Source organism: Sphaeramia orbicularis, chromosome 5 (assembly GCF_902148855.1).
Source record: "Sphaeramia orbicularis chromosome 5, fSphaOr1.1, whole genome shotgun sequence".
NCBI lineage: Eukaryota > Metazoa > Chordata > Actinopteri > Kurtiformes > Apogonidae > Sphaeramia > Sphaeramia orbicularis.
Window position 1 is genome coordinate 27,846,452 of NC_043961.1, and position 14,351 is coordinate 27,860,802.

The following is a 14,351-nucleotide window of genomic DNA, read 5'->3' on the forward strand; positions in this document are numbered from 1 at the left end:
ATTGCATGATATATTTGAGATTATGTAAAATTTTAAGGGTGTCCAAAAACATTTTTCCACCACCGTATGAGTGACAGTGGGAGTGAATGGTGAAGAGGTCAGCCCTGTTGGTAGCTGGAATACACTCCCTCCACAGGATTAAGCAGTTCACGCACTGAATCCGATAGACAAATGACCAAATGTGGAAATTAATAGTAGAGTAAGAGCTGGATAATTATGACAATGTTGTGGTTATTTGGGAAGAAGACTTCAACTGAAAGCGGCAACCAACAGTAATTAAAGGTTTTGAGAAAATTTGTTTTATCACCGCAGCCACCACTCCACCCCCAATGAGCCACTGATTTAACTTTTTAGTCAGCAAATACAATCTGTTTACAAATTCCTGTTCTTCATTCAAATAAAGCAGATGTTCATAACATATAAATCATTAACAATTAACAAAATTTCCAGTGTTTCTTCAAGTTGATTTTATGTGGCATCCTGTGAATATTGCATAATGACACTCCTCTTTTTTGATACTTGCATGATCCTTGACTGAATCCTTGAACTAAGCAAAGATCTTTGTGAGGAATTCTCGGAAACGTTTGGCATACTGCTCTGGGTGAACAGTTAGATTTCTGCTCTGCCTGCAAAAGCACACACAAACACAGTCGATTTGAGATTCCCTGTACTAAAAGAAAACCCTCTAACCTTACAGGACAGGGATCCATGCTGACTTTACAGTGTAACGACTACCCATCTCTCACCCCGTGTTTGACAGCCTTAGCAGCGTGAGCAGCTTTCGTCTTGGTGTCGTACTGCGTCAGCACGTCAATCAGACCCATAAAATACACTTCCCTCTGGGGTGCACCTACACAGGAAGTGATTCACAGCATTTGGTGAGTAACATTGATCTACATGTTCTGCTGTAATCTTAACTGTTTGAGCCTAGCATGAGATGAGGTTTCTGAGGGTAGAGGTGCCCAGACTGTTTTCTATGAAAAACCACAAATCAATCAGAATGGACGGCTGCAGGATGAATGTACATGTTAATTATATGTTGAATTCTCTAACAAATCCTGCAGATTGTGAGGTTTCAGTTTATCGCACCACCTGGACCACATAGATCTGGTCACAAGGGTACGACATCTGTGTGATGATTAGATTACTGAACCTCAGGCTACAATGCAGTACAATGAAACAATGATGTAATGATTACACTGTTACAATAGTGGTGTTAATATTAGAGTAAAACTTTTTTTAAAAAAAATCAGAGGAATAGAAGAATGAGCACCTGGTTGTGCCTCAGGAAGACAGGCCAACTTGGGTTGACACTTTTGCTGTACAGGCTGTTGAAGTTTGTATTTTTAGCTACAAACACTCAGGTGTCATGTTGATCCATGTGTTATTTCATGCTGACTTCCTGTTGGTTTTAACTAGATGTAGGCTGGGGCAGCAGTACACTGTCAGATGGTCAAGCTACATTTCTGACACCATCAAATATTTTTTAGTCCCAAAACCAGGTCACAGCCCTTTACAAACCACTCTCACTTTGTGACATAGAGCCACCGCTTTTTCACAACTGAGTATATCATTATGTTTTCTCATCCATGAGCACAAAAATGCCCATGTTTTTGAAAAATGTATATTCTAACCTATAATGATATTTTAAAATACTAATATACTACTCTTTAATCTGCTAAATACCAGTACTTGAAATTAGATTAGCAATTCTTCTTTGCGCCAACTTAGTAAGAGTGAGTGTTTGCCTTGCTGACATGTTTCGACAATGTCTGCAGTCTTCCTCAGACATCATCTGACGTGTGATCACGTTGTCCACCCTTACTAACTTTGTTAGAAGAATTGCTAATCTATATAAGAAAATGACAAAAATGAACATAATCATCAGTACTTAAAATATTGTAAACTAGAAGCACTCGGAGAGCGCAGACCTCCGCCAAGGCTGATCAGTGGCCCCCCCCCGTGGGCCCCCCCACCCCCGATCACCACCAAAATTTAATCATTTCTTCCTTATCCCATTTCCAACAAACCCTGAAATTTCATCCAAATCGTCCATAACTTTTGAGTTATGTTGCACACCTAACGGACAGACAAAACAAACAGACAGACAGACAGACAAACAACCCTGGCAAAAACATAACCTCCTTGGGCGGAGGTAAATATAGGGGTTGTTTCTTTAAAAAAAAAAAAAAAAAAAAAGATTTTAAACAGGCCAAAAAACAGTGCCTAGAGAAGGGGGTAGAATTCTTCCTTCTCTAAAACCACCTGAATTGCAAAATGTTGAAAAACAATGATGTATATTGTGCTGAATGATGCCAAAATTCATTCAAACTGTGAAGTGCTGTACCTTAACAGCATGTTGTACACTGCAGTCTATACTACTTTCCCTTTTTTGGTTTCATAAGGATTTTACAGCTTTAAAACGCACAAACAGGACACAGAGCCTCTTTAACCTACTTCCACTCACCATCAGTTGTCATTACTCACCTTACAGCGCTCTGAATAGCATACATATCCACATAGGTCAAACTCCCCAGGACCCTGGGTTTGAAGGATTTCAATGTAGCCAGCGATCCCCTCAGGTGAAGTAGAGACTGGAGCAGGAGCCACGCCGTTTTCATCCTCCTCTTCCTCCTCATAGGACGACTCCATCTCTCTTCCTCCTCCTCTCTCTCGGCCCGCTCGACATCATGGATACCGAGCAGGAGGCTGTAGTCCATGATCCTCATCCGAACCAGAAACTGCACACACATACGAATCAGACGAGAAAATACACTGAAACCACAGATCTGCAATAACGACGTGAGATAAATGTCTTACCTCAATATCTCTGTTGAGCTTGTCCATGATCTTCTCCTTCTCCTCATCACTCACGTAAAGTTTTCTGCATATTATTCCTGAAGTCTACGTCCTTGTAAGTGGGCAGCTCTTTCACCTGGAAATATAACATGAATTGAAATACATATCCTTTTTCTCACTATACATATAATGAGCCATTATGTTTGCAATAATATAAATGTGGACTTCTGCTGAATACTGAAACGGTTCCCCCGAATATTGTTTTTCAGATCAACCCAGTTGGTAAGATCAAAGGTTCCTCAGCACTGCAGTCGTTTAACTCCATCTATTCAACCACTATTTATCGGTCTTATATCTAGGTCAGAGTTGCTGCAGGCCAACCAGAAAGGGCTCTGATGTTCTTTTAACAGCCAATCACTATGTGACTGCTTCATCAGATTGGTGAAAGTCTAATCTTTAAATTACATTTGAGTACAATGATAATTAATAACTATTTACCATGATAGAAAAGTGAAATATCATCCTGTGCTATCGTCATGCTTTTTCAATAAGTACATTTCTCGATTTGCACTGAGAGTTGCAGCATATTTGACAAATACAGCAAGACTGTGGTACAGCTGATCCAAGCCGTGTCACATCTCCACACTCTGCTTCATATAACAAAGAGTTATGGATATAATTTAAATCTCCTTTTAATGCACTTACAGTTGTCATTTACTGAGGTCTAAAACCGCCCTTTTTCAAGGAATAAAGTCAAAAATCACTTACACTGCAGCTAGTATTTAAAGTGCACTTCATAGTAAGGTCAGGTTTCTTAAGGAGATACTAATCAGCCTGTGAAAACAGGTTTAGATTTCTTCTGTGCCTGCATAAAGAGGTTTCTGATCTCCGAGAAAAATATGGCAATCTTATCATTGTAACTTGATGAGTCGTACTGGAAAAATCCATTATTGTTAGAGCTGGATCCAAACTCTGAAAACCAGACTGTATAGCCTCTGCTGTTTCGTTTTGGACCAAATTGGCCAACTTTAAACTATACAGAGCACATTTATGTCAGTAGAACAGGAAACCTGTTTAGTGGTCTAATACTCTTTTCCTGCACAGTTGTAAAAAAAAAAAAAACTATCTCACCAGTTCAGGAGTATAATTCACGATTTTAAAAACTATAAGCTGGTACCGCAGGATCCTAATTCATGTACTTATGTATGAGCTAAATTACATCACACATCAAGTAGGTTAATGTTAGCAGTAAATTCCTTCAGTATGCTCATGATCTTACTGCATCACATTCACTACTGTAACAAAGTAAAGCAATGTAGTACCTGAGAGTCCATAAAGATCTATTATTCATATGTGTGTCTTGTGGCTGACTGTGCTCCTGGTGTTTGGGGAGCGCATAAATTTACCTCCGTTTGGCTGTTATTGGAGATACGGGACGCGAACCACCAAACATCAGACATAAATGTCAATGCTTTGGCTTGGAATAAACTTGTGAATATGTGTGATCAGATACTCCCTAAAAGCATATTTAAAGGTTCAGTGTGTAATATTTAGTGCTATCTGACTGACTGCCCTACATCCTCATCTAAAGTGGCTGCAAATAATACAGAGGTCCCTTGTTAGAGTCAGTGTTTATTTTGTCACTCTCAAAAATACAAGGTGACAGTAATGCACTTTAAGGCTGTTTTATGGTATTCTAACACTATGAAAAGGAGAAGAGGAAACTACTGTAGCAACATGGTGGATCTGTGAGGAGTAGTCTGCTCCTTTTTAGATATGAAGGGCTAATTTTCATGTAATTATACACTGATGAACACATATGGACTGGATGGACGGACGGACGAACAGACGGATGGACGGATGGATGAATGGTAGATGGATGGATGATGAATGGTAGATGGACAGATGGATATTCTATTCTCTGCAATTAGACCCTTCTATTAAATCACCTAAAGGCTATTGAGTCTTAGACATTGACATTTAAATGAGACATTTAAATGGTCATCCTTCCATTAATAAGTTGAAATCTTTATTTTATTTGACTGATTTACCATTCATTTTCCACAACTGGCTATTTGTGATATTCAAGTCATTAGAAGGAAATGCTGAAATCCGTCTTGTGGTCTCTAGACATATTGTACAAAACTTTATTGTATAAACTTACTGTAATATAGTTTAAACAAAAAGTCAAAGATCCTAGTGTCCTCATTTGGATTCATGAACATTATCAGTGGTCAAGAGTCCAGTAGGTTTTACTGGTGCTCTAGAGGACAACAGGATCTGTTATGTGAGAAAGGTGAGACTGAACGTGAGATACATTTTATGTTTTACACCCTATTCGACAAGGACATAAGAGATGTACTCATTAGTAAGACACCTTTCATTTAAGAAGGACGTCATTTATACAAAAAGAAAGATGAGCCTCAAGAGGGGAGCTTATCTGGAAGTGAATTTTATTTGCTATGAGACGACTGAGCTGTAAGGAAACTGATGAGATGATTTAACTACTCCTGTTGTCATGGGATTGGACACGACAATACTCAAATGACTAATCAGTCAGCTACAGATGGAGAAATGCAATTCACTATTATTTCTTACTTTATTGGACTTTTCATGTGATCTCACCTTCTCTTTAAAAACTTGCCTCACGAGATACCAGAGAGCCCTGAGGAAGGAAAAGTCACACTATTAGGTTACTCTTCAACCAATCCTCCCATTATTTATGAAACATGTCTTCATCAGTCACAAGGTCTTGAAGGTCACTGTTTTTGTACATGATCGAGAGTGAAAATGCATTTGTTTGTTTAACACAAAGGAAGTTTTGAGTCATATCTTCACCACTTAATACAACTGTAAATATCACATAATCTTTAAAAATAAGGGCTTTAAAAATAAACCCGTATAATATTTTGGTCTCATTAATAATCAGCAGTCATGGCTTCACCTTGAGGTCATACTTCCAGTGGACATGCAGTCTGTGGCTGAACACATTCCTCATCACTAACAGGTAGGTGTCCTCACTCTCCACAGTAACTCTGTACATGGCCAAGAATTGAGGCAGCAGCGTACTGCCATGGCAGGTGACAATGTGCTGGAAGGAAACAGTGGTGAAATGACAGTGAATGATGGGAAAACACAAGACAGAGGCCTACCTGACATCCTTTACCAGCCTGCAAACAAAAGAGGAACAAGCAGCCCGTCTGTCCTTTTGTCTCTGTACAGTTTTATAGTGTCAGTAAAAGCACCGAAAGACCTGGTATAAATAACCTGCTTGATCTGTTTAAAAACACAAAAAAATATACTTATGCCCATCAATTCTATATCTCTAAATCTTATAGAAAGATATGCCAAAGATGACATTGAATTGGATTGTACTGATATGCATCGATATAAATATATCCAATATATTACTACTGCATCAACACATCATCAGTAGGGTAAAGCTACCTGTCTCATGACCTCTAAACCACAGGTGTCAAACATGCGGCCTGGGGGCCAATCTTGCCTGCCAAAAGGTCCAATCTGGCCCACAGGATGAAATTGTGAAATGCAAAAATTACACTAAGATATTAACAGTCAATCCTTTTGCTTTAGGGACCACATAAAGCCCTACTTTAGTCTCAAGTGGGTCAGATCATAAAATACTATCATAAAACCTGCAAATAATGACAATTCCAAATTTTTCCTCTGTGTTTTAGTGTAAAAAAGTGAAATTACATGAAATTGTGTAAATTTACAAACTAGCCTTTCACAAAAATATAAAAAAATTAGAAATATCTTCAGAGAAGTAAGTGCAAGTTTACAAATATTCTGCCAGTTACTAAAATATTTATGTATTTGCAGATCCATTGTGATCTGTAAGTTTTAATGCATGTTTGCACATAATAAGCAGAGGCATAATATAGTTAAAATTGCACTTATTTTCTTTATAATATTTCAGTTTTTTCATGGTTGTTCATGTTATGCACATTTTTAAAAGGACAGTTTATAGATGCAAACATTTCCATAATGTAATTTTATGTTTTCACTATAAAACCCTTGACATGTTTGGAGTTGGCATTATTTATATAACATTATGTTATTAATTTACTGGTCTGGCCCACTTCAGATCATTTTGGGAGGATCTGGCCCCTGAACTAAAATGATTTGACAACCCCTGCTCTAAACCCAGCTCACATTCCCTGTGGGTGAACTATCCAATGCTTAGAGATATATATTAATAAGGCCACTAGAGGAAGTAGTGAGTCACTCTGCTGGTCTCACCTGGTAAATTAAACTAATGCCACAGGGCTTTTGACCGAAGTGTCCAAAAGTGACAAGATGGAATGAGAACCACTAAGAAACAACTTTCAGAGTCAAAAAAAAAAAAAAAAAGTGACAAAGTGATAAAGCTAAAAACACCATTGTTGTTTTCACCAGTGGACACAGGTGTAGGTGAAAAGAATGGAGTTTGATGGAGAAATCACAGTGTTTCTTCTATACACGTGAGTTTGATTATGAAGCTTACGAAGGTATAACATTATTACCCCCGCCCCCCGAAGGGAGGCAAGGGGTATTGTTTTTGGTTCGGTTTGTTTGTTTGTTTGATTATTAACACTCTAGCAGCAAAACTAGTGGTTGAATTCATACAAATTGGGTTATAGATTGCCAGTGACCCAAAATAGATCTGATTACATTTGGGAACAGTAGATCAAAGTTCAAATTTTTGAAGAATTTTAAAATCTATTTTTTTTCCCCATTTACTTATAATGGGCGAAATTTCAAATGTCTATAAAACATCATTTTGTTTCAATTTACTTCAGACTTGGCACATACATAGAGGCAATTGATATGCTGACATTGGCACATGCATAGACATGATGACATCAGCTGGATCAATGCCAAAATAAGCTACAATACCATGCGAGGGGCAACCACTTGTTATGTGATGTTGTTATTTTTGCTAAGTTGCTGTTTGTTGATCCATAGTTCAGACTAAACTGTGACAGTTCTGACCTTGTTAGAACGATTCCAAACAGATCTTTTGAACAAACGCCATATGAAAACTAGAGATGATATGTGGTTCCACTGCAGCTGTGTTCTGTCTAAAAACAGAGCTGGGCTAAAACAGATATAATGTGAATCATCAGCTGGTGCAGCACATGAAGACTGTACAATATAATGTAATAAAGCAGCTAAAAATAACTAGGCCATGAATTTTTGTTGTTGGAGAAAACATGATCACCCATACTTTAGACATGTATAAACAAGTATTTAACAGTCTGTGGATACATAGTTTTGTAGACCTGCTGTTAGAGGTTGTAATATCAATATGGAGTACACATTTTAGATTACTAGTTACTGTTAACAATGTAATATCCACAATGAAATAAGGGATATACTCTTCAGAGATGTCCTACATTCGTGTTAATAAAAAAAAAACAGAATTCTGCTTTAGCACGCTATTGGTAGTGAATTTTATTTGCCAAGAGATAACAAAAAGGCACTTTGTTACATCCAGCTGGAGGAAAGTGTGATGGGATGTTTTGACTGTTGCAGGTGTATTTGGTTGTCTTGTAAAGTCATGGGGATGGGACACTTTGTGCACATGACAATAAATAATACAACCAATCAACACTGATGCTGATTTTCACCATGACAGGTGGGCAGTGTGCTGGAAGGACACAGCAGTGAAATGAGAGTGAATGACAGGAAAAGCATCAGAAGGATCTCTTCTGTCCTTTTTCTGCTGTCAATACAAGTAAAAAGACCCAATCTAAGTGAATTGCTTGTTTGAAAAAGATAGAAAATAACACAGATATGCCCTTGAGCATCATCTCTACATCTCTAAGTCTTGAAAAAAAAACTGAAACAAAAAAAAAGCGTTTCACTTTACCATGTGGAAAAAAAATCACATTTTAATGTACCAGACTACTCGTCAGGATTGTTGGAGAGGTTTTGAAATGTAATAGATTACTCTGTCCAAAAGTTACTCATGTAACTACTTTAAATAGAACAGCACATATTACATTTGATTACATTCCTGACAAGTAATACTATTCAGTAATTTTCTAGTTTTATAAGTAATATTTATTGAATTTCCAACATTTATATGGATGATTGTGTTCAACTCTGTATTTTATAAATTAAATTTTTATTTAAAAAAATGGTTTCAATTTAACACCATGACATTGTACTTAATGATACTGTAGTTCAGTTACATATTTTTGTCACTAACTATAGCTACACAAAATTACATTGAATCTAAAAGTGATGTGGAGCAACTTGTCATGAAAAAGAGGATTCAGTCCTTTAATTAAATGTCTCTGGAGAATTATTGTTAAAGTAGAAAACGCTAATATTGGGCATTTTATATAACTTGTCCAAAAAGGTCTTGCTCTTTTGTCATTACTCTGCGTAGTCACTCAGTGATTAAATTCAGACACTCATCTGTCAGTTCAATGCTATGAAACCTTTGCCATGGCAACCAGAGCACCTCAGTGACTATATTGTGACTAATAGAATCAACCAGAACAGAAGAATTCACTCAATATATTTTGTTTAGTGTGAAAAGAGAACTGAAACTGGTGAAAAGTGGTTAACACTGTGTCAGTCCCACCTGGTGATACTCAGAGAGGATGTTGTGCATTTCCTCCACCTCCTCACTGGAGATTTCTTTTACTACCAAAGTGCGGTCGTATGATGTGAAGAGCAGCCCCTCGCATTGTCCTTCCTCATCTTTGAATGGAGGACTGCGAGTCAGAGACACCTGTTGGTGAGAATATACAACTGAGAACCAGCATCATCAATCATCACTCACCGTCCTCCAGCTCCATCTACATCCCTTACACCGGTGTCATATCACCACAAAGAAACATCTCAAAACAGTAAATACTTCCCAGATTCACTTCCCATAATGTGCAATAATCACTCAAATGTGATCATGTGCAATAAGTATACGGTGCAATAATCTTTTGTCCTGCAATAATGATGCAATATCTATTGAATATTTAGCAAAAATAAATGCACTAATTTATATAGACTTAGTTCATAGGTATACATACTGTTTTTATAGGAAATATATACTGTTAATACTGATAGAGATACGTACTGTTTCATAGATACATATACATACTGTTAATATTGTTCATAGATACTCATACTGTTAATACTGTAAATTGTGCTTATTCATATATTATCCAGTTTCATTTTTCATTCTACTAAGCTCTATTTTTATGTTGCCTTGATAAATTGCTTTTTTTATTATTATTATTATTATATTTTCTTATCTTTTTTGTTTTGTTTTGTTTTTGTAAGTTTACATTTGCTCTACTCTTATTTCTGGAACACTGGTGTATGTACATATTGCTGAACTGACTGGAGTTGCACTCCTAATTTCACTGTACACACAATGACAATAAAGACTATTCTATTCTATTCTATTCTATTCTATTCTGCTCTGGTCTAGTATTGTATTGTATTGTATTGTATTGTATTCTATTCTTTTCTATTCTATTCTGCTCTATTTTATTATGCTGTATTGTATTGTATTCTATTCTATTCTATTCTATTCTATTCTAGGAGTCAGATGTATCAATGTCACAGATTTAACTGTTTATAAAAGGTGCAGTCCCACTTTCTTATAGCTTTCTTATATTTCCTTTGTATCACTTTTGAGTGCATATACAGTATGCCTCCTATAATTGTGTGCTAAGCAAATGTGTGCTGAGCTCAGAGGATGACCACTGTGCACCACCTGGCAAATGCAAATGTCCCACACAGAAAATGCAAATATAGAAACGAGCAAAACAACACATGCAAAGGAAAGTGTCTGCATTTTACGACAACAACATAAAACCCCACCAAAAACTCTTAAATGCTGTGTTTGTTGGAGTCTATGTCTCAGCCTTTTCTTTAAATACACACAGATGTTACTTAAAGTGTTGTATATACCTGATAATCTTGGTCCTCAATCCCAAAGCTCTCTCGCAGGTTTCTGAACACCTGTGGACAGTATTCTTTGAACTTGAACTGTCCTGGAAGATTCTCTCTGCACAACAAAGACGTTTTAACCAAAAAATAAAACAAGACTGAACTCCAGACTTGTAACTTCACACACAGCAGCACAAAAACTACAAATGCTCATGTTACTGTTGTACTGGAGATCATATCGAGACCGGTTTCAGGTCCACTTTATGAACACATTAAACTACTTGTGCCCTGCTTGATGTATTTGTTCACACCACAGGCTTCATTTTGCTTACCTACTGGCAAGAACAATCATCACTCCTCACCCAAAGACATTGTGCATATTAACCAGACACTAACCACATATAATACACTTCTACCTCATTTATCTAATTTAGTTTGCACATGTTGAGGGACTGTAGGAACTGCATCATTATCTTATAGTGATAAATTGTTGCACCAATATCCTCCTGAGACCCAGGAAAGTAAAAGTTTTGCCTTTTTTACATTAAATAATTGCCTTAATTGGAAACAGCATGAACAGTATCATGATTTTCAGATACATTTTTGTTTTTCTTTTCTTTTCTTGCTGGGTCTCTGGAGGATACAATATATTTTTACAGATCAAATAGGTCTATGTAATGTTTACCCAGTCTGACCCTAGTGCTTTGAAAGACATCTCTCAGTCTTTGTCACGTTAGATATCAGAAATTCAAGAGAAAAATACACATTTCCCACATTTAAAATTGTAATCATTTTTAACACTTTTGTTATTTAAGTTCTTGGTTTGGTCCTACTATATTGTGGCATATCATTGTGTAATATGTGACAAAATATGGCTGCTATTATACCACTTTTTGAAGGTGTTGGTGTTTGTTTTTCTTTGTTTTGTTCACATTTTAGCTTGGTCTCGGATAAGGGATTTTATTTCAAGGCTGGTCAAGACTGTACTGAACTGTGCATGAATTGTCTCTTTTATTTATTACACCAACACATTATTTGAAAATAAATCTGTCAAACATTTCTTTTGGCTGTAAAACTTTTTGACAATTCTTGGTTTGGCTTTGTACAGGCTTCATTTTTGTATACCTAATGACCAGAGGAATCATTTGGCACATCATCACATTTTGCATTATACATATGATCCACATCTATGTATAGAGTTTACGTTGCTTGGCTGTTATTTGTAACCGAGCAGGGTACAAAACCTCCGCAATTTAGTTTGCACAGTGTTAGCTTAAGAGAGATTGAGGAGTTCAGGGGATGTGGTGACAAATAGTTGTACCTATGTTACATTTTTTGCAGTTTACCCAGTCTAACCCTACACAAGATATCAGATATCATATACTCCAAATAAAAACACACATCGCCCATCTTTTGGAGCTTTAGGGGTTGTTATTTCAGTTGTTATGTAAGCACTGCTTTAGTCATGTTGTATCATGTACCATTCTGTAATATCTGAGAAAACATGGCTGCTATTATGTCCTAGCTGTGTATGTGTTTGGTCTGGACTACTACTGAATATGAAATAGAAATGTCAAACTAAACAACCGCCAGGATAATAAATGGAAATTCAATGATGAGGTTACATCACAAATGTTTCCCCTGATGATTTGACAAAATGTCCACAGAAGACCAAATTATTCGACTGTTTAATAGTGAGTATTGAGATGTTCCCACCGTCTTTTTAGACCTTTTTTTCCCCTTTAATTATAGAGATAGTGAAGAGCTGACAGGAAACAGAGGACACAAAGACAGAACAAAATACAATAAATGACCCTGGCTAGACTCATCCTTCATGTTCACTTTTTGTTTGGTGCCGCAATTCACTTCACTATCAGGCTCCTTTAGCCTCATCATTGTCTTTTCTGAAAGGCTGCTTTTTTTTCGAGAGGCTAACAAGTCACCGTAATATTATTTCATTTTTCAAGGTTTTTTCTTCATATTGAGAGTTTCTGCAAATCATTTTTGTAACACTTGAGTAAACTTTACCAAGGAACAAGCTCTTCAGCTTCAGAAAACATATTTTTATTATTCTGTCCGCCTCTGCTTATAAGACTTTAGACGACCTGGATTCCTGAATGGATTAAAGGATTATTGAAAGCCACTTGGTTTTCTAAACTCTATAGACTGGATGTGTATAGAAACTGAACCTCACAGTAGACACAGTGTATAGCACACCTCTCATGTATTTTTTTTATAACATACTATTTTCCTCTGTGAGCTCCAAAGTAATTTTAGATTAATTAAATCAACTTGTTATCTTTTTTTGTATTTATTAATAGTTGGGTGTCACACAGCCACCAGCCAAATTATGCTGCACTTCCAGCCTTGGAGTATCACAACTCGGCACTAATTGTACACAATACAACAAATCACTGGCCATACAAGCTCAATTATTATTTCTTTTATCTCTCTGGCTGTGGTGTTGCTATTGTTGGGGGTAATAACTGCAGCTTTAAAGTGGAGTAATTCATTGTTGTTCTTAAAAAGGGGTCTGCATTTTCTGATAAGCACTGAAAAGCTGAATAAATCACAAAAGAACACACACACACAAACACACACATAAAATGCAATCACAGGAAGCAGGATGAAGGTTCCTACAATGATTCAGACTGAGCTGAGAGGTGCACTGTACTTGTTGAAGAGGTGGTTGTTCACTTTGATCTTGGTGCTGGCTCTGAAGTCATCTGGAAGCAGGATGACAGGCACAGGCACCTGGCACAGGTCGTTAATCTGCGCATGATCATTACGCACGGAAGAAATGGTTAGTTTTTACGCACAGGCTGATCGAAGTTAAAATGAGACTCAATGCTGCTCACATACCTACCGAATGATTGACTCCCCAAATCAACACACTCAACACCGGGTCACTCGCTCTGAAAACTTCCACTTTCTGCTGCACAAAGTGTTTCTTCTTGGTTTTTCTTTTGGACGCCTGGATGTTCAGTGGGTTGGTGGTGGCGCCGGGAGAAGACATCGCACTTCCACAGCTGGAATCGCACAGACTGGGCAGGTTTGTTGTTGTTGTCACCTGTTTAGTCCCGTGTATGTAAAGCAGCCTTATGGAGGCTCCACTCAGCTCCTCCTGCTCCTGATCCTGACCCACGGTGAGTGAGAGGGAACAATGAAAAACCACGGCCCCCACCTCCCAGAAAAACACAATGGACCTTTGACTTTGTCTTTGTCTTTTTCTATTGATACTGTTCTTTTACTTATAGCATAGTGGCAAGACACACTGTCACACTATATTTCTCTTCTTACCAGAGTCATTCTCTGAAAAGTGCCCGAACTACTTTCTCATTCTGATCTCTAAATCCAATTTGTCTGAATTATTTTTTAATGGCATGGGACATTTCTGGGTTAGGATATTGATTAGTTTTAATTGTAGGAGCCACTGTGCCATCTAGTGGTCAGTCAAGAGTCTTATTCTACTAATTGGGAATTGTATTTTTGGATTTTTGCACCTATTTCATTTTTGTAACTCAAACCTTCTGGCCTCATTAGTTGACACTTTATGTGGCTTCTAATGGCAGCAAAAAAAAAAAAAAAGGAATAATGAGACAATCAGTATAAAACAAGATGGAGAACAAAAGTGTTGCCTT

General features: G+C 37.2%; 1 pseudogene; it reads right to left on the reverse strand.

Moving 5' to 3' along the window:
* Positions 1-547: 547 nt before the first annotated feature.
* On the reverse strand, positions 548-13,874 carry LOC115419909 (phosphatidylinositol 5-phosphate 4-kinase type-2 gamma-like; annotated as a pseudogene).
* Positions 13,875-14,351: the final 477 nt, after the last annotated feature.